The 21,953-nt window shown below is 39.1% G+C and overlaps 1 protein-coding gene across 10 annotated transcripts in view; it reads left to right on the top strand.

Annotated features, from left to right (window-relative positions):
- Positions 1 to 21,953, top strand: part of LOC105222374 (protein abrupt) — a 385,492-nt gene that overhangs the window by 206,262 nt on the left and 157,277 nt on the right. The gene's annotated exons all lie outside the window — the stretch shown is intronic.

Raw genomic sequence — 21,953 nt, 5'->3', positions numbered from 1 at the left:
TTTTATAGGTGAGAGCGGTGTTGTTATCCTGTAGCTCTGTACCAATTTTCATGTTCCTACCTTAAACACTTTTGAAGATATTCGACTTGAAAAATTCAATTTGTATGGGAGGTGCCACGCCCCCTTAATATTTTATTCTGATTTTAAGACATGACCTGCGCGTGGTAATAACAAACAAATCCCCCAAAGGAAGTAATTCATTTGGTTCAGCCGTTTTCGAGTTTTAGCGTTACAACTATACACCATTTCATTTTTATGTATATAGATTTGAAATTTTTAATTGTTTGGTACAACCTCGCTTGTTCAGTACTACGTTGCTTCTAAGCCTCTGAAACATCATAACATCTTTTAAGGAAGCGTTGTTTTACTCCGCCCATTCTGGTAAATATTGAATGCAGATATTGTCACCGCCGACGTAACTTTCTTCGTATTGAAGATCACGTCGTTTGTTTCTTCACCTTCAGTGGAGTTATTATCATCGGCCTATCGAACTTCGTTTTGTACGAAAGACTCCAAAGTAGGTTCAACAATCCATATCTCAATTTCAGAATTGGATATTTCCTACAATGGTTCTACTTCTTAAATGATGCGAATTTTTGATGGGCCTTCAGCTAGCTGTAAACGTAACTCTGAAAGAAAGATGTCCTTTTCATTATCCCATTCGGTTGTTATGTTAAACAATTTTTGAAAAGATGACCGAATTGAAGACAAATTAACGGCATTACACGAATTAAATAAATAACATATTGCGTTTTTGAAGCTGATGCTTTTCCGTTCTTTGTCTATTGATTTTCCTTATCGAACGATGTGACCTAAAAGGTTTGTTTTGTAGTTCATTTTTGTAGGACTTATGACATTCTGGTCCATGGGCTGTATAAAAGCAGTACAATTTGGAGAAATACACATTACCAATATTTGACCATTAGTACTCTTTAACTCTCCTTCTTTGGGGTGACAAGGAGCATTATCTATAAGTAAAATAGCCTTTTCGGAGAAACTATTTTTCCTGCAATTTTAGGAAATTTTAAATTGATAATATACATTTTTTAAAGCAAAACATCTTTACACCTCTGGAACAAATGTTTTGTGAAACCATTCTTCAAATAAAGCCAAGGTTATCGAAGCACTTTTATTTTCTTTTTAGACAACAGGCAAAGCCATAAAAATTGTTAGTGAGCATGGATTCGATGATTTCCCAATAACCATTAATTTTACTATTTAATTAACAGACGCATTCGTACAAATAAGAAAAGTTATTCTTTCTTTACTGATTATTTTTTAATTTTTGCAAAAATGTGTTAATTGAATGAGTATTATGCGAAAGTTTTTCGCCACGTATGTATTTTCAGTGTTCGTATTCCATATCTGTTTTTGAAATTTGTGATCCACCCATTGCTAGCACGAAAGTCACCTGGCTTTTCCTGTATTTTTTAATGGAAAAGTTTGGCCTTTGCCTTGAGCATATCAGTCGTGATAGGTAAGTTCTTTGCTAGTTGTTTTGCAAACCATTTTATGCGTGCTTTTTCCATTTTTGGAAGTTCTGAGATGGTTTAAACGTTCTCCTCTTTCTAGGGCCAGATTCAGAATGCTACACGAACTTCTTTGTGGTGGCTTCATTTTTGCTACTGATGATCTATGAACTTGACAACTTTTGGCTAAGGAATTGACAGAATATCCTGCATTTAGTTTCTTTAAAATATCAGCTTTCTCTTTTATTGTTAGAACTACACAAAACGTCAGTTAAAACTGATATAAATCTTGCGTAACGCACATTCTTAAGGGTTACAACAAAGTTGAACTAAGAAACCTTTACAAAAATCATCAAAGTCTTATCACAAGTATCGAGGTCAAATTTTTTGGATGTCACAAGGACTGAGTACATAATATAAAATAATTCTTTGTTGCAAGAATCGAGGTACCACTGTATTATAGTTTATCAGTAATATAATGTTCCCGCTCTACTCTATATGTATTTATCTACATGTGTATGATATTGCCGAAGTAATAATAATGTATCCAAAAACATACGCGAAAACTACAATTGCAATTTACAAATTTTGAGTAAAACACGCAACAACAAACGCATGGACGCAAGAGCATTTTCAACAGGCAAAGGCGATTCATTCATAAAAGCAGACACCACAAGCGTTTTTTCGAGACTTTGGCAAAAGCTAGAAATCATAAATTGAACAATTTGTCAAGTTTCTTCTAGAATAGAAAAGTGTCAACCCGCAAACGCACAAAGCACAGAAATAAGTGACAAAAGTGACAACATAGCTCTTGTCGTTTAAAAATATTTTACAGATCTAATATCAAAAACATTTTTCCGCGGCTTACAAAAATTTGCGTCGAATGTATGCAAGCTCATACATAAACATACAAATTTATGCTGCTTTGTTGGCGAAGCTGTTACAGCGGCAAGGGAAGCGATGACAATCGGCGTTCGTTCGTTTGTGTTTTTCGGTACAGCTCGGATTTTCTACCAACAACACAATGTTGTAACGCTTTGTCAGCACGTCAGTCCTTCGCATTGACTTTTTGACAACGCGTGATCTTCGGCCCTTGGTTGTCCGTGACAACGGAGATTTCGATTAAAATAATACGTGTGCCTATTTACATACAAAATTGTGTGTGAACAAATTTACAAACATTATGCGTATGGTTCTTTTTGTTTACATGCCCAGATAATTACATTAGTGAATATATGTGCGACCGCTTGACATATATGTATTATCAAAACTTTTAATGGCCTGCAAATAAATATGTACATATATAAATATATATCTTATCAAACCTACATTAATTAAATATTTAGGTAATGAGATAAACATTACTTTATCTATATAAATAAAAATGAATCGCCAAAATGTATGTACGCTCATAACTTTCATACGACTGAACCAAATTTGATAATTCTTTTTTTTAAAATGTTCGTCGAGGTTCAGGATTTCTGCGGAAATTCGAATAATTGCCGGAAACCCCCTAAAAACAGCCCTTTTCTTTTTCTCATACAAACGAATGAATGTTTGTTCGTTAGTAGCGCTAAGAGAACGGCTGAACCAATATTGATGAAATTTTAAGAGATTGTTCGTTGTGGATCAAGGAAGGTTTAGAAATAAAAATATCTTATACTTTTCATGAAAAGTCGGCAAACTGGATACTTCCAAAAAGTAACTTTTTTCCATAAACATTTTTTTTTAAATTTTTTTTGTTTTGTTTTTCAATATTTTATTTGTAAATTATGTGAATAGTTCAATTTCGGTCGCTTGCTTTTTATTCCGGCTATTCAAAAGAAATTATTGAAAATTATTCAGTGAAAACTTTACGGGTGTTTCACAGAAAGAGGTCAATTGCAGATTGAAATTTGTTACGAAGCCACCAAGAGATCGCCCTAATATCGGTCGATGTTATTTTTGCCATCAAAGTATGGCAGCCCAAGGCAAGGCAAGAAGTACTCCCAGGATGCGGTGACATACGTGCGGAATTATGGATCGCGGTCAATCAGCAAGCGATCATCACGATGTCACAGCACGACTTTTCATACAACAGCTACGAGTGGCAAAAGAGAGGTTTGTCGCACGTACATATTCTTCTTTGGATGGTGGATGGTTGACACACCAGATCAAATTGATGAACTCATTTCTGCGGAAATTAATGTTGCAGAGAAAGATCCAGTATTATATGAAGTGATGAAAACCAATATGGTTCATGGACCTTGCGGACACCACAATCCCACTTCGGTTTGTATGTCTGACAATAAATGCACGAAACATTATCCATGTGCTTTTCGGAAACACAAACTGGAAATGATGGATATCCACTCTATCGGCGTCCCTCACCAGACGACAATGGCAGACATTTAGCATTCAATTTAGAGGCGAAAATATCGAAGATAACAACACATCAAAGTTGACAACACATGGATCGTACCATATTCCCCACAGCTGTCTAATTCACATTCAAAAGTCATGTTAATGTTGCGTATTGTAGTTTGGTGTAATCGATAAAATACGTTTGTAAATACGTCACCATAGGAAGCAACATGGCAGTTATTGGTTTTGAACGACACGGTCGATACGTGAACTGAAATAAAGCACTTTGTAGGATATTTACTTTTGCAATTTATGAATGGTTTTCGACTGTTGTGCATCTCGAACTTAATTTGGAGAATGACCAAAGAGTCTATTTCAACCCAGAGAATACAGTACAGTCAACAGAAACACCACCAGCAACAAAATTAACATTGGCGAGTTTTTTCTCAACTTCCGTCAGTGATCCGTTTGCGAGAACATTGATTGCTCTATTCGAAATACGTTGATATTATACATGGGATACATCATCGAAGAAATAGTTACGCAGAAAGCAGGGTCATCCAGTAGATGGAGATCCAGGTGTGTTCTCAACTAATGCATTAGAAAGAACTTACACAATCCACCCGAAAAACGACGATTGTTTCTACCTTCGGTTGCTATTGATTAATGTACGCGGTTAAAATTCATTTGAGTTATTGCATACTATGAATGGTATGGTGTATGCAACTTTTTGAGAAGCAAGCCAGCAATTACAATTGCAGGAATATGATGATCACTGGAATCAAACGAAAGATGATACGATGGCTACTTCGAATGCCACTGAAGTTCGCACACATTTCGCGATGATCAGCCTTCAAATCCGCATTATGGGATACGACCAAAAATTACATTGCCGAAGACATTTTATATTGTATACGCTAAGAATTGGAAATGGGTCAATACTGGTTGATACTTCCCGTGGTCTGATATCAATCCCATATGCCGTTTATCAATTCACAAAAGATGGACTCATCACGAATGTTTATACGAACATTGGCCAAATTGTCGTAAGTTCGATTCCTTGAGTGTACGGGCAACCTTAGCTGCCATAAATACCTATGTTGTTGACTTAAACTGGAAAATTCAAAATGAAATTCCAGTGGACTTGCGGTCATACAAATCGATCGATCGTCTTGACAATGAAGATGACACCGTGAATTACCAGTGGAATTTCTAAATTCTTTGGAGAGGCCTGGTATGCCACCGCATCATCACAAGCTGATTGTGACGCACCTATCAAATATAAGGGGCAGAATGCTTGATTCTACGGATTTCTTTTGAGTTCTAAAGATTTGCCATTTCAGTTCAAAAGTATTCCGTTTTCAGTGAAAATTGAATTTAAAATGACGATCAACAGGATAGTCGCATAGTGAGTGGCATACATTTGGAAATACTATGTTTTTCACACGGCTAGATATACGTGGCGTGCTCAAGAGTTGGAAAACCATCTTCTCTGTACATTTACGCACCGGAACAGAAACCAAAAAATTTTGTTTATCAAGCTGCGTTACATTGAAGAAAAATGTAGACAAGTAGCAAAAAATGATTATCAATACAATATGAATTTTTGTCTTTTCATTTCAAAACACATAATTTCACGCAGGACAACGGCTACGAGGTCAGCTAGTTATATATATAATATTAAAAAAAAATTTAAGGAATTCATCATTAAATATTTGAATTTGTATGTACATTATGGTGTGGCATTCTGAGGCAACCTTTTTTTTCAACTGAAAAACAGGCTCAAAACTTTAGAAAATGTGTAAAAAAAAGTCACTCAAAAGATTAGCTCTTAGTATTAATATTAAGAGGTGGCTATTTCAAATTTTCTGTTTTCCATATAAATTACATGGAAAAAAAATCATTTTTTTTGTGGTGGTTATTGTGCGGAGGTTTCAATGTGCACGCCACGGCGGCCAGTAGGGATGGTAAACTCGATTCCGATTATACTCGAGAATCGAGTTTTCTCGTTAAATTTCTAAACATTGAAAATAGCAGAATTTTTCTCATTTAACACTGAAGATGCACAATTATGCTATTTTCGTGCATCTGATGTTAAGTACGAAGAAACACGCTAATAATTTTCTGTGGTGAAACACGCTCATTCAAAACAGTAGCCCTTCGAAAAATTTAATATCGTACAAATGGCCACACCGTCAACATTCTCTATGATATATGTACGTTCTCTGCTAGAAACTATTGTTGTAAACCATAACGATGTGTGAACTGCGCCAAAAAGCATACAACTGTAACCAGCAAAATGCTGTAACTGCAATCAAAATCACCCTGCGAACTATAGGGGATATGAAGTGACAAAACAACTTCGGAATATTAAAAACGCGACCGAAAAAAATAAAGAGCATAACCATCAATAAAAACGCTTAAGTACAATCGCTTCTACTGCTCATCAGAAGGAAGTTACTAATGTATGTGGAAAACCCTCATTTGCCAGCATAACTAAAGGTACTAATCAAGGTCAACAACATATGTCTGCAAATCAAACAAATTCCATTTGTGATATTACTGGTAATTTCTCGTTAATTTTCAACAAGCTTACCAACGAACATCTCACTCAACTAGAGCGACAGCAAAACGAAAATAAAACACAAAAATGAAACCCATAAAAATGATGACCTGGAATGCAAATGGCTTGCACAAACATAGAAAAGAATTAGAGACAGAATTCTATCTTGAAAAAATTGATATTTGTCTTATATGTATGAGAACCACTTTTTACAAATGAGACTTTCTATATATTGATGCAATATTCATATAGCCTACCTAGACAGAATATTGAACTTGTACACAGAACTTCTTCTTCTTCTTCTTTACTGGCGTAGACACCGCTTACGCGATTATAGCCGAGTCAACAACAGCGCGCCAATCGTTTCTTCTCTTCGCTACGTGGCGCCAATTGGATATTCCAAGCGAGGCCAGGTCCTTCTCCCTTGGTCCTTCCACCGGAGTGGAGGTCTTCCTCTTCCTCTGCTTCCCGCGGCGGGTACTGCGTCGAATACTTTCAGAGCTGGAGTGTTTTCATCCATCCGGACAACATGACCTAGCCAGCGTAGCCGCTGTCTTTTAATTCGCTGAACTATGTCGATGTCGTCGTATATCTCGTACAGCTCATCGTTCCATCGGATGCGGTATTCGCCGTGGCCAACGCGCAAAGGACCATAAATCTTCCGCAGAACTTTTCTCTCGAAAACTCGCAACGTCGACTCATCGGTTGTTGTCATCGTCCAAGCCTCTGCACCATATAGCAGGACGGGAATTATGAGCGACTTATAGAGTTTGGTTTTTGTTCGTCGAGAGAGGACTTTACTTTTCAATTGCCTACTCAGTCCGAAGTAGCACCTGTTGGCAAGAGTAATCCTGCGTTGGATTTCTAGGCTGACATTGTTGGTGGTGTTAATGCTGGTTCCTAAATAGACGAAATTATCTACAACTTCAAAGTTATGACTGTCAACAGTGACGTGAGTGCCAAGTCGCGAGTGCGACGACTGTTTGTTTGATGACAGGAGATATTTCGTCTTGCCCTCGTTCACTGCCAGGCCCTTTTGCGTTGCTTCCTTGTTCAGTCTGGAGAAAGCAGAACTAACGGCGCGGGTGTTGAGACCGATGATATCAATATCATCGGCATACGCCAGCAGCTGTACACTCTTATAAAAGATTGTACCTGCTCGGTTCAGTTCTGCAGCTCTAATAATTTTCTCCAGCAGCAGATTGAAAAAGTCGCACGATAGGGAGTCGCCTTGTCTGAAACCTCGTTTGGTATCGAACGGCTCGGAGAGGTCCTTCCCGATCCTGACGGAGCTTTTGGTCCCGCTCAACGTCAGTTTACACAGCCGTATTAGTTTTGCGGGGATACCAAATTCAGACATTGCGGCATAAAGGCAGCTCCTTTTCGTGCTATCGAAAGCAGCTTTGAAATCGACGAATAGGTGGTGAGTGTCGATTCTCCTTTCACGGGTCTTTTCCAAGATTTGGCGCATGGTGAATATCTGGTCGGTTGTTGATTTTCCAGGTCTGAAGCCACACTGATAAGGTCCAATCAGTTTGTTGACGGTGGGCTTTAATCTTTCACACAATACGCTCGATAGAACCTTGTACGCGATGTTGAGGAGGCTAATCCCACGGTAGTTGGCGCAGATTGTGGGGTCTCCTTTTTTATGGATTGGGCATAGCACACTTAAATTCCAATCGTTGGGCATGCTCTCATCCGACCATATTTTGCAAAGAAGCTGATGCATGCTCCTTATCAGTTCTTCGCCGCCGTGTTTGAATAGCTCGGCCGGCAATCCGTCTGCCCCTGCCGCTTTGTTGTTCTTCAGGCGGGCAACTGCTATTCGAACTTCGTCATGGTCGGGCAATGGAACGTCTGCTCCATCGTCATCGATTGGGGTATCGGGTTCGCCTTCTCCTGGTGCTATGTGTTCACTGCCATTCAGCAGGCTGGAGAAGTGTTCCCTCCATAATCTAAGTATGCTCTGGGCATCGGTGGCTAGATCACCTTTGGGGGTTCTACAGGAGTATGCTCCGGTCTTGAAACCTTCTGTAAGTCGCCGCATTTTTTCGTAGAATTTTCGAGCATTACCCCTGTCGGCCAGCTTATCAAGCTGTTCGTACTCACGCATTTCGGCCTCTTTCTTCTTCTGTCTGCAAATGCGTCTCGCTTCCCTCTTCAACTCTCGGTATCTATCCCATCCCGCACGTGTTGTGGTCGATCGTAACGTTGCGAGGTAGGCAGCCTGTTTTCTCTCCGCTGCGACACGGCACTCCTCATCGTACCAGCTGTTCTTTTGCACTTTCCGAAAACCAATGGTTTCGGTTGCAGCTGTACGTAAGGAGTTTGAAATGCCGTCCCACAGTTCCCTTATACCGAGTTGTTGACGAGTGCTCTCAGAGAGCAGGAGTGCAAGCCGAGTAGAAAATCGTTCGGCTGTCTGTTGTGATTGCAGCTTCTCGACGTCGAACCTTCCTTGTGTTTGTTGGCGTGCGTTTTTTGCTGCACAGAGGCGGGTGCGAATCTTGGCTGCAACAAGATAGTGGTCCGAGTCGATGTTAGGACCTCGGAGCGCACGCACATCTAAAACACTGGAGACGTGTCTTCCGTCTATCACAACATGATCGATCTGGTTGGTGGTTTTTCGATCCGGAGACAGCCAGGTAGCTTGATGTATCTTCTTATGCTGGAATCTAGTACTACAGATAACCATATTTCGGGCCCCGGCGAAGTCGATCAGCCTCAACCCATTTGGGGATGTTTCCTCGTGGAGGCTGAATTTACCGACCGTAGTGCCAAAGATACCTTCTTTGCCCATCCTGGCGTTGAAGTCGCCAAGCACGATTTTGACATCGTGGCGGGGGCATCTCTCATAAGTGCGCTCCAAGCACTCATAAAAAGCATCTTTGGTCACATCGTCCTTCTCTTCCGTCGGGGCGTGGGCGCAAATCAGCGATATGTTGAAGAACCTCGCTTTGATGCGGATTGTGGCTAGACGTTCATTCTCCGGAGTGAATGATAGTACTCGGCGACGGAGTCTCTCTCCCACCACGAATCCAACACCAAACTTGCGCTCCTTTATATGGCCACTGTAGTAAATGTCACAAGGACCTACTCGTCTCTGTCCTTGTCCCGTCCATCGCATTTCTTGGACGGCGGTGATGTCAGCCTTTATCTTTACGAGGACATCTACCAGCTGGGCAGCGGCACCTTCCCAATTAAGGGACCGGACATTCCAGGTGCATGCCCTCAAATCATAGTCCTTATTTCGTTTGCCATGGTCGTCATCAAAAGGGGGGTCTCTCATCCGAGGCTGTGTTTGCTTTTTCATTGGGGGTGTTTTTTTTTACGTGGCGGGTCCCAAACCCAGCGCACAACCCTATGTAGGGGATGTTTCGCCTTCTCACGTTAGCTCGCCTTCAAACGGATGTTCTTAGGCTACCCAGAGGATTCTTGGTCAAAGACCGGAAGTCGTGAGCTGCTTGAGTCATATGTAAAAGATTCGTTTCTGGCCACTCCCAAGTGAATGGCGATCAGAGAACTTTCCTCACTTGCGTGAACTTCTACACATGACTCCATCCTCCAACTACACAGAACTTACGTATTCTAAAACACCATGGGTATTTCATCATGGATGGTGACTTTAACGCAAAACACTCGTAATGGGGATCAAGAGTTACGACACCGAAGAGAAGAGAGTTTATGTCTACTGGCAAACCGACTTACTGGCCTTCCGACACAAAAAAATTACCTGACCTGATCGACTATTTCATTACTCGACAAATATCCAAGTCCTTCATTACCATGGAAAACAGATTGGACTTAAATTCGGACCACTCGCTAAATTATCTAATACTAAATGATCACCTAAAGAAGTCGACATACTGCCTTATCATTCTAATAGACATAGAGATTGGGAGTATTTCAATGTTATACTCGACTCAAGAACTACGTAAAACAAAAATGCAGATTATTCCCTTTGTTAAGCTGTAAAAAATGTTAGGAACCAATATTGTCGAATACACCCCTCAGAAAGCCAGACGGAGTCTGGACCAAAAGCGACGAAGAAAAAGCGGAAGTGTTTTCAGAGACACTAACTAAAACGTTTAGTTCTTTTTGTGTTTCATGGTACTTTACCGCAGCTGTAAAGTTCGCAATACGTAGGTGAAATCCAACCAGTAACAAATAAAAAAGTGAAAAATATCATTAAAACTAGATTTAAACCAAACATGGTTCCCGGCTTCGATTTGGTGACTGCTGGTATACTTAAAATCTAATTCGTAAAGCATTAGCAAAATTTATCTCGATAATAAACACCTGTTTAAGTCTCAGATACGTCCCATAGTATCTCTGTAGTAAAGTATGTTTTTGCCAAAGCAAAACCAGCAACTCACTAGGTTTACGGTGGTTCTACGTCTAAGTTCTGGAGTGACACAAATTTTATACGTACAGTGTACAAGCAACACTGGTTGGATATTTGTCAAATTTTTATATAAAATGCTATATAAGAGTTATAATAAAGATTTATTTATTCGTTAAAATGTAGTGTAATACAAAAGTGTAAATACAAAAAATGAGAATAGAAAATGTAAACCAATAGTTTGTGATGTTACGAGGAATATTTGTCCAGGCTATTTGGACACGATCCCAAAGCTCATTAAAATTTTTTGTGGGATAATCGTGCTGACACAGAGTTTGCTTCACAATAGTCCACAAATTCTTAATTGGATTAAGATCCGAACTTTGTGCTGCCCATTTCAAAGTACTAAACTGTTGATTTTCAAGCCATTCTTTCACTATTCTAGCCGTATGTTTCGACTTTCCATCATGTTGAAATACGATATTGGGTATGCACATTCGTCAACAAATTCAGGCAAATATGTTTGCAAAATATTAAGATAATCTTCCTTTCTCATTATTTCGTCTATTTTATGCATTGAACCGACATTTCACCCATTAAAACATGCCACACTATAATGTTTTTGGAGCTGCTCGTGGAGTCGATGCCAATAATGTGACTTACAATCAGAAAGGTAACGATTGACTTTCGTTTCATCAGACCATATAACCCGTTTCCAATCCTCAACTGGTGACCAATTTTTGCGTTCTCGGCAGAACTGTACTCGTGCAGCAATATTTTTTTTTTGACGACGCAGTTTTCTTTTGCTTAACAGATGCAATTAACCCAACATTTTTTTAAGCTCTTCTAGTTGTCCATTCACTGGTTGGCTTGATAATAATTTGAGTGTTCTCTTTAAGAGTTAATTAGGAGCTTTTACGAATTAATCGTTCCAAATAACGAGCTTCTTGTCCTTGGTCAACCACCAGAGTTGCCCGAAGACGACTTTTGCATTGAACTGACTGTTGTTTTACTAACACCAATTTTGAAACTTCTCTAGTAGTTTTCTTAGTTTCAGATAACACAATAGTCCAAATTCTGAGAAATTTTCTTCATTTTTTCCTAAATTAATTTTAATATAAAATGGTACAAATAATTTGGCAATGTAATAACCTGTAATAATATACTTCAAAATGCCAGGAGTTTACCCTTCGTAACTAAAAACTCTTTGCCATTTTTTGAAAAATAACGGTAAATCAAAATTAAAGTGTACTGAGGTGGGTGTGCATAACTGTGCATATTAGTTTTTTGTGATTTTCCTATAAAATTATTGGGTTATGTTTCCTTTCCTAACTTTTTGTATTAAACTACATTTAAAGAAATAAATAATGTTTTTAAATCAAAAACAGGAGTGTAATTTACCTTTTTACAGGATCTTATGTAAAAATTTGACAAACATCCGACCTGCATTGCTCAAGCAAGCCCAAATCCTCTCTCAATATCCGAAAGGTTGTGGTTTAAAACCAATTCTTGAGAACGTCTCGGAGTTGATAAATTGCGGTCAACAGAACAATTGCCTGCACGGCAGTAATATTTTCATTACTTTGAGTTATTCTTTAACTTATTGGCACTTAAATATTCTTCTTCTTTATTGGCGTAGAAATCGCTTACGTGGTCATAGCCGAGTTTACAACAGCGTGCCAGTCGTTCTTTCTTTTCGTTGTTCGGCACCATTTGTAGATTTTAAGAGTAGTCAGATTCTTCTCAATCTGATCCTTCCCATACAGTAGAGTTCTTCCTCTTTCTCTGCATACCCCGGCGGGTACTGCATTGAATACTTCCAGAGCTGGGGGGTTTTCGCTCATTCGGACGACATAACCTAGGCAGCGTAGCCGCTGTCTTTTAATTCACTGAATTATATCAATGTCGTCGCATACCTCGAATAGCTCATCGTCCCATCGAAAACGATATTCGCCGCGGCCAATGCGCAAAGGAACATAAATATTTCGGAGTACCCTTCTCTCGAAAACTCTAGGCGTGCAAAGTTTTATCCCGATATATTCATTGGTTTCGTTATTTGACGAAACTAAATCGTTTACAATCAAAATTTGTATCTTATCAACTAATATTATTGGTCATAGATTCAATTAGTTTTTTAATTATTAGGTATATCTGAAATAAACTCAACTGAAAAGGCTAAATTTGAAATATTGAGTTGATGTGAAAAACGTCAGTCAGAGGATCGGAATTTATATGTGTATTTGGGATATGACATTTAGACAGACGTCTAGACAAATTCCACTCATACTCAGAGTGAAACTATATAATTTTTAAGAAAGCTTGTCCACTTAATACGAAGGCCGTTATATATATTTCAGGCCTAATAATGAAAATAGGGATATTTATCAACGAAAATGTTTTTTTTTCTTTTTGTTGGATTCGGCTCGTCTTGGAAGACCCACACGGTCGATTGCTGGTTTGTTTCGGGCTCATACGCATAGATCTATGATTCGTCACCTGTGACGATCTTATAAACGTCTTTTAAAGCACCGTATTTTTTCAGCATTTCTTTACACCAATCCACACGAGCCTTTTTTTGAGCGATTGTCAAATTGTGCGGGATCCAATGAGAAAAAACCTTTTTTTACGGCCAGGTGTTCATGCAATATCGAATGTATGCTGGTGGGTCTTGCATTATCACTTCACGTACGGCATCGATGTTTTCTGGCACAACGGCTGTTTTTGGACGACCTTCACGGAATTCGTCTTTGAGCGAGCGTCGGCCACGATTGAATTCGTTGTACCAGTTTTTCACAATGCTATAGGATGGTGCTTCATAGCCATACAAAGATTTTAGTTCATCGATGCACTCTTGTCGTCATAATCCACGTCGAAAGTTGCGAAAAATGATCGCACGAAAATGTTCACGAATTAATTACATTTTTTGGCCGAGATGAATTTTTTAATTCCCTGTAAATAAAATAATTCACGATTAAATGACAAAACGTTCTGAGTGATGTTATGCTAAAAAATATCAAACTTTCCAATGGAAATGTCAGATTGCACCTGGCAACACTTAGTGTTGCCTAGTCCAGAAATATATATAGCAGCCTACGTATCAGGGGAAGTCAAAACTGTTCGAGTATTTCGTAGATTAATTTCATGTGTTTTCGGCATTAAATAAAACCTATAAAGTGCCACAACTAAGCATTTAATTATAATACCGACCTTTAATTTGCTACGGAGGATCGCAGTAACAAGGGGCTTTGACGTTGCGAGGTAGGCAGTCTGTTTTCTCTCCGCTGCAACACGACACTCCTCGTCGTACCAGCTGTTCTTTTGCATTTTCCAAAAACCTATGGTTCAGGTTGCAGCTGTACGTAAGGAGCTTGAAAGGACGTCCCACAGTTCTCTTATACCTAGTTGTTGACGAATACTCTCAGAGAGCAGAAGTGCAAGTTGAGTTGCAAATCATTAGGCTATCTGTTGTGATTGCAGTTTCTCGACGTCGAACCTTCCTTGAATTTGTTGGTGTGCGTTTTTGCTGCACAGAGGCGGGTGCGAATCTTGGCTGGAACAAGATAGTGGTCCGAGTCGATGTTAAGACCTCGGAGCGCACGCACATCTAAAACACTGTCTTCCGTCTATCACAACATGATCGATCTGGTTGGTGGTTTTTCGATCCGGAGACAGCCAGGTAACTTGATGTATCTTCTTATGCTGGAATCTAGTATTACAGATAACCATATTTCGGGCCTCGGCGAAGTCGATCAGCTTCAACCCATTTGGGGTTGTTTCATCTTGGAAGCTGAATTTACCGACCGTAGTACCAGAGATACCTTCTTTGCCCACCCTGGCGTGAAAGTCGCCAAGCACGATTTTGATATCGTGGCGGGAGCATCTCTCATAAATGCGCTCCAAGCGCCCACAGAATCTTTGGTCCTTCTCTTCAATCGGGGCGTGGGGGCAGATCAGCGAAGAACTTCGCTTTGATGCGGATTGTGGCTAGACGTTCATCCACCGTGGTGAATGGCAGTACTCGGCGGTGGAGTCTCTCTTCCATCACGAGTCCCACACCAAATTTGCGCTCCTTTATATGGCCACTGTAGTAGATGCTCAATGACTTATTCGTCTCAGTCCTTGTCCTGTCCATCCCATTTCATGGACGGTGGTGATGTCAGCCTTCACTCTAACGAGGACATCTACCAGCTGGGCAGCGGCATCTTTCCAATTAAGGGACCCGACATTCCCGGTGCATGCCCTCAAATCATAGTCCTTAATGCGTTTGTCATGGTCGTCATCAAAAGGGTCACTCATCCGAGGGTTGGTGTTTTCTTTTCATTAGGTACGTTTTTTACGTGGCGGGTCCCAAACCTAGCGCACAACCCTGTGCGCAGGAGATGCTTCGCCTTCTCACTTCAGTTCGCCTTCAAACGGATGTTCTTAGGCTACCCAGAGGATACTTAGTCAAAGACCGGAAGTCGTGAGCTGCTTGAGCCATATGTAAAAGAATCGTTTCTGTCCACTCCCAAGTGAATGGCGATCAGAGAACTTTCCTCACTTGCGTGAACTTCTACACACGACTCCATCTTTTCCCCAAGGCATTCGACTAATTTTATAACGCTTTTATTAGTAACACATGCATTTTTATATGTACATATGTCTGTCTGTAACTTTTGTTTTAGGTGTTACTGATAAAGAGTGGCACTGACGAAAGAATTAACCGTCTGGATGATGTTTTTCTCATCGACTCTATATATTTGTTGAGTTTATTTCACATATGTATGTACATTAGAGTGCTTCAAAAAAAAATTTTTGAATTTTTTTTCAACTCTTACCCCCTCAAATGTTAGTGATTGGCAAACAAAAAATGCTCCCTCTAGCCAGGCGCTGTAGCTTAACTTTAAGGGATCGCTATTTTCCCCATACATTTTACATAGGAATTTTCGTTTTTTCATTCAAACTAAAATTTCACCAACTAACTTTCGTTTCTCAAAAATAACCATCACATATTCAGAAAGTTCGCCTTTCACACTTTAAATATTTCTGCGACTAAATTTGATTATCTCAATTAGACGATTAAATATAGCGATTTAAAATTTGGAATTTTTTCAATAAAAATAAACAAAGTTTCTGAGAATAATAATTTTGTCCCAGGAATATTTAAAGTTTAAAAAGCCAAGCTCAACTCAAATGAGATATACAGGTACATATACATATCCCAATAGAGAAGAGCTTCATTTTAATATTAGTCTGGGAAGCTCTTTAAATCATCTATGTTCGATCTTTACGCAACATATTTATACTTTTACAACCAGTTGCTACATATGTAGTATAATAATTGTATTCACCTAACGGTTGTACGTATCACCTAAAACTAATCGAGATAGATATGGTTGCATATACGTATATAAATGATCAGGACGACGAGAAAAGTTGGAATCCGGTTGATTTTCTGTCTATCCGTCCGTCCGTCCGTACAAGCTGCAACTTGAGTAAAAATATCTTGATGATGTTGGTATATGGGTTCCTGAGTACAAAAAAAAATCACTGCCACGACCTCTAATCGCCATAAACCGAAAATATATAAAGTGCCATAACTAAGCACCAAATTAAGATATGAAGCTGTAATTTGGTACGGAGGATCGATCGCAGTAGCACGGGGCACCTGTGGGCTTGGCTCCGCCTTTGACTTCTGATCGAGAATGTCGATTAATGTGTCATATATAGAACTTAAATTAAGGGATAATCCTTCTCTTTTAATGGCATGCCCCCATATATCGTACCAATACTTCCCATAGCCCCCATATATCTTATAAAACAGATGTTTGAATTTCCGGCTGCATAACTAATATAAGGATTTTCAACTTTACTCTATAAGATTAGTTTTACACCTTAACGTATTTCTTTGACTTTGGTTCACTTTTGGTGAGAGTATAAAATAATCGGTTGTACCCAACTTAGCTCTTCCGTACTTGTTTAATATAAAGTTTGGAACATCTTAAAGCATTTCCTCGCTTTTGATCTTTGCAAATTGTGAGAATATAAAATGTTCGGCTACAACTATTATTATAGTTTATCTAATTCGCTTGTAAGTATTAGTAAAATTTTTAATTTAATATTGAAATAGCTGACCCGGCAGCCGTTGTCCTGCGTGAAATAATGTATTTTGAAATGAAAAGAAAGTTAAATTTGTCATTTCGTTTTTTTTTTCAATGTAACGCAGCTTGATAAACAACACTTTTTGGTTTCTGTTCCGGTGCGTAAATGTACAGAGGAGACGGTTTTCCACCTCGTGAGCACGCCAGGTATATTTAGCCGTGTAAACATAGCATTTCCAAATTTATGCCACACACTATGCGACTATACTTGTGTCTTGTTGATTGTCATCTTAAATGCAATTTTCCCTGGAAACGGAATACTTTTGAACTGAAACAGCAAATCGATAAAACTCAAAGGAATTCGTAGAATCAATTCGAAAGCTGCGTCACAATCAGTCGGGTTCCGTTACACAGTTTTGCAGATTGCGAAAGCTAATAACGACTGATCCAACTTTGAGACGCAAATGATGCGGTAGTATACCAAGACTCTCCAAAGAATTTAGAAATTCCACTGTATAATTCACGGCGTCATCTTCATTGTCAAGACGGTCGATCGATTTGTATGAGCGCAGGTCTCCCGGAATTTGACTTTGAATCTTCCAGTTTATGTTAACAACATCGCTATTTTTCTTTCATGAATTGATAACGGTGGATGGAATTGATAACCACCGGAAGCTTCAATCGAAATTGACCCAATTCCAATTTTTAGCGAAGATGATGTAAATATCTTCGGCAATGTCATTTTTCTTGTATCCCATAATTAAGGCGGATTTGAAGGCTAATATGTCGAAATGCAATCGCGAAAAGTGTGCGAACTTCATTTGCATTCCAGTGATTAACATGTTCCAAAAGTTGCACACACACCGTACCATTCACAGTATGCAATGACTCAAATGAAGTTGAACGGCGTTATTAATCAATAGCAACCGAGGGTAGATTCGTCGCAATGCATTAGTTGATAACACACCTGGATATCCATCTAACGGGTGATTTTTTTGAGGTTAGGATTTTCATGCATTAGTATTTGACAGATCACGTGGGATTTCAGACATGGTGTCAAAGAGAAAGATGCTCAGTATGCTTTGACATTTCATCATGAATAGACTTACTAACGAGCAACGCTTGCAAATCATTGAATTTTATTACCAAAATCAGTGTTCGGTTCGAAATGTGTTTATCGACAAATTTTGTTCAGCGATGAGGCTCATTTCTGGTTGAATGGCTACGTAAATAAGCAAAATTGCCGCATTTGGGGTGAAGAGCAACCAGAAGCCGTTCAAGAACTGCCCATGCATCCCGAAAAATGCACTGTTTGGTGTGGTTTGTACGCTGGTGGAATCATTGGACCGTATTTTTTCAAAGATGCTGTTGGACGCAACGTTACGGTGAATGGCGATCGCTATCGTTCGATGCTAACAAACTTTTTGTTGCCAAAAATGGAAGAACTGAACTTGGTTGACATGTGGTTTCAACAAATGCGCTACATGCCACACAGCTCGCGATTCTATGGCCATTTTGAGGGAAAACTTCGGACAACAATTCATCTCAAGAAATGGACCCGTAAGTTGGCCACCAAGATCATGCGATTTAACGCCTTTAGACTATTTTTTGTGGGGCTACGTCAAGTCTAAAGTCTACAGAAATAAGCCAGCAACTATTCCAGCTTTGGAAGACAACATTTCCGAAGAAATTCGGGCTATTCCGGCCGAAATGCTCGAAAAAGTTGCCCAAAATTGGACTTTCCGAATGGACCACCTAAGACGCAGCCGCGGTCAACATTTAAATGAAATTATCTTCAAAAAGTAAATGTCATGAACCAATCTAACGTTTCAAATAAAGAACCGATGAGATTTTGCAAATTTTATGCGTTTTTTTTTTTTTAAAAGTTATCAAGCTTTTAAAAAATCACCCTATATTGGTTGGCCTTGCTTTCTGCGTAACTATTTCTTCGACGATGCATTCCACGTATAATATTATCGCATTTCCGAATAGATCAATGTTCTCGCAAACGGATCACTGACGAAAGTTGAGCAAAAACTCGTAAATGTTATTTTTGTTGCAGGCGGTGTTTCCACTGGCTGTACTGTATTCTCTGGGTTGAAATACACTCTTTGGCCATTCTCCAAATTAACTGCGAGACGCACAACAGTCGGGAACCATTCATGGATTGTAAAAGTAAATATCCTGCAAGGCGCTTTATTGCAGTTCACGTATCGACCGTATCGTTCAAGACCAATAACCGCTATGTTGCTTCCTTTGGTGACGTACTTGCAAACTTACTTGATCGATTTCACCAAACTGCAATACTCAACATTGATAAGAGTTTTAAATGTGAATTAGACAATAGTAGTGAATATAGTACGATCCATGTGTTGTCAACTTCGCCATTCACACCTCTAAATTGAATGCTGAAAGTTCTGCCATTGTTGTCTGGTGAGCGAGACTGATACAATGGATATCTATCTTTACCAGTTTGTGTTTTCGAAAGAAACGCACGTGGATAGTGTTTTGTGTATTTATTGTCAGACATACAAACCGAAGTGTGATTGTGGTCTCCGGGAAGTAATAGAACTTTCAAAATAAGCTCCTTCTGCGTCGATGCAGTGGTGCCAACGCAATTTCCAAGCATTGAAGGCGTCAAGAAAGGCTTTCTCCGGAACAGCCTTGAGAGCCGAGGTGTATGCTGCTTGGATCTCCTCGGTCGTCTCAAAGTGCTTTCATTGGTCTTTTCAGGTAAGGAAACTAGAAAAGTACGAGGGTGAAACATCTAGGCTGTAGGGCGGCTGCGGAAGTGTTGGGATGCCGGCCTTGGTTATGTAGCTGTTCACAGGAAAGGCGATTTGAGCCGGGGCGTTGTTGTGGTGCTACTTCCAATCGGCTGCGAGGTCTTGTCGGAACCGATTGACCCATCATTTGAGTCTCTTGAGGATTTCCACGTAAAATTTGGCGTTGAAGTTTTTTTCAGGAAGAACAAATTCATGGTGGATGATGCCTTTGATATCAAAAAAGACAATGAGCATCGTTTGTTTGTCTCCCAGGACTTCTTCAGCGACCTTTTCCTGGCCCTCCAAAAAGGCCTGGTGTCACCGAACCACACTACTTCTTGCTAAAGCAACATCTGGGTAGGCCTACTTAATCAAACGTCTCTGTCGCAGATATATCTAGTTTCACACAGAATTTAATCGCGTACCTCTGCTCTAACGATCCATTTGGTGCGCGCACGCTCCGAAGTACAATCGCAGCGGAGGAAAATCTGTCCTATTACTTTCCGGACAAACCCTGTATCACTTATCAGTTATAAAATGTGTGCGCACCGCTCTATATGTATGTAAATACATATGTACATATAACCGAAAAAAGAATGTATACAAAAACGATGCCTAAATTTAGAGTAAATCACGCAACACCGGCCGTTCGCTAATTTTTTTCGGCACACCTCGGATTTTGTATTATATATGGTCGTGACGCTTTGTCGTCGTGTCGGCCCTTCGACACATTGACTCTTTGACAAAACGAAAGCTTCGGCAATTGGTTGTCTGTGTCAACGCAGATTTCCCAAGAAGCAATACACATATTTACATATCGCACTTGTTACGTTAAAGTGTAACAACTCAAAATTTCCAAACTTTAGTTTTTTGCAAGAAAATAATGTGCAGTGGTCATCTCTACCCACTGTAAAAATCGTTCAGTGATTTGTCTAGTCTTTCGTTAAAAAAAACCGTTATGACTCTCTCTTTGTTTTCAGAATGACTTCTTTCGACTCAATTAAAAGGTTACATTTTTAGTTGTCTCCAAGTGTTTTATCAAATTGGTTCGTTAGTGTATCACATAAAGTGTAACATTTTGAATTGTGCCTATTTGCAACATATAACGGTTTGTTTAAGTCACCTGTTATTTCGGTTTATCACTCTTTAGTTTCATTAGGTAAGTTTATTCTACTGTGTTATATCGTATTGTTTCCATTATGATGATAAATTCGTTAATGTGGTCAGATTGATAAAAAAAATTTAAATAAATAAAGTTTACTTAGTGTGTACTTACATTGGGTAGTTATAAGTGCCACAATGTAAAAGATGAGTTAGCAAACAAACATGATTGTTTGTTTGATTCATTGCACAAAATTACTATCATGAAGTTAAAACTATATAAATTTAACCCTCGCAAGTTATTTTATGAAATACTTAATTTTTGTTGTTGCTGTTTCAATGACATGACGTGCCCAAACTTAGAACACTATGCCACTTTAATGGCTTTAACGGAAACAACCAATATAAGCGATGATAGTACTTCAGATCCATTTAGCGGCAGTTCAGAGAATAATTTTTATCCGTCTGAAGTTACTGTGAGTAGTTCTTCCGAAATTGAGTCACAGGAAACAGTTGCTAAAAAAAGATGTTCCAGATACAAATCCCAAAACAAAAACCGTCAAAAACGTTTAAGAAACTCTGGACTCTCGACGGACACAATCTTATTCCAAAAAAATAATAAAAAGAAAAATTACAACCGCCGTGTGAAGAAAAGTGTCGCTTTCATTGCAGCGAGAAAATATCAGAATCGTCACGCACTGAAATCTTCAACAAATATTGGTCAACTGGTGACTTACAGAGGCAAAGGGAGTTTATAGCTAGCCACATAATACCAATTAAATCTACAGGTACTCCTGCACTGAAAATCTTCGCTGATTAAATAACGCCTTTTTCTTGGAAATAGACTCAACGCAAATTAGAGTATGCAAGACATTTTTCAAAGCAACTCTTGATATTAATAACAGAGTTATAGATACAGTCATAAAAAGAGGCGAACAAGGATTTGTAGAAATTGACCTTCGTGGGAAGCATAAGAACCATCCGACTGTAAGCACTGAAATCAAGAACAGTATAAGGGAATTTATAAATAATATACCAAAAGTCGAATCGCATTACTTATGCGCTCAAACAACACGCCAGTTCATTGAAAGCGGTAAAAGTATTGGAAATCTATACATGAACTATAAAGAATTGCGAGAATGTGATAATTTAACTCCTGGAAGTAGAACTATGTTTTACATGATATTCAAAGAAGATTTTAATATTTCATTTTTTAAGCCAAAAAAAGATCAATGTGATCTCTGCCAATCGTTTTTAAATTCAGATGAAAATGAAAGAAATGATCTGAAC

The sequence above is a fragment of the Bactrocera dorsalis genome, chromosome 1, assembly GCF_023373825.1.
Source record: "Bactrocera dorsalis isolate Fly_Bdor chromosome 1, ASM2337382v1, whole genome shotgun sequence".
Classification (NCBI taxonomy): Eukaryota; Metazoa; Arthropoda; class Insecta; order Diptera; family Tephritidae; genus Bactrocera; species Bactrocera dorsalis.
This window is presented reverse-complemented; position numbering and strand designations above follow the sequence as displayed.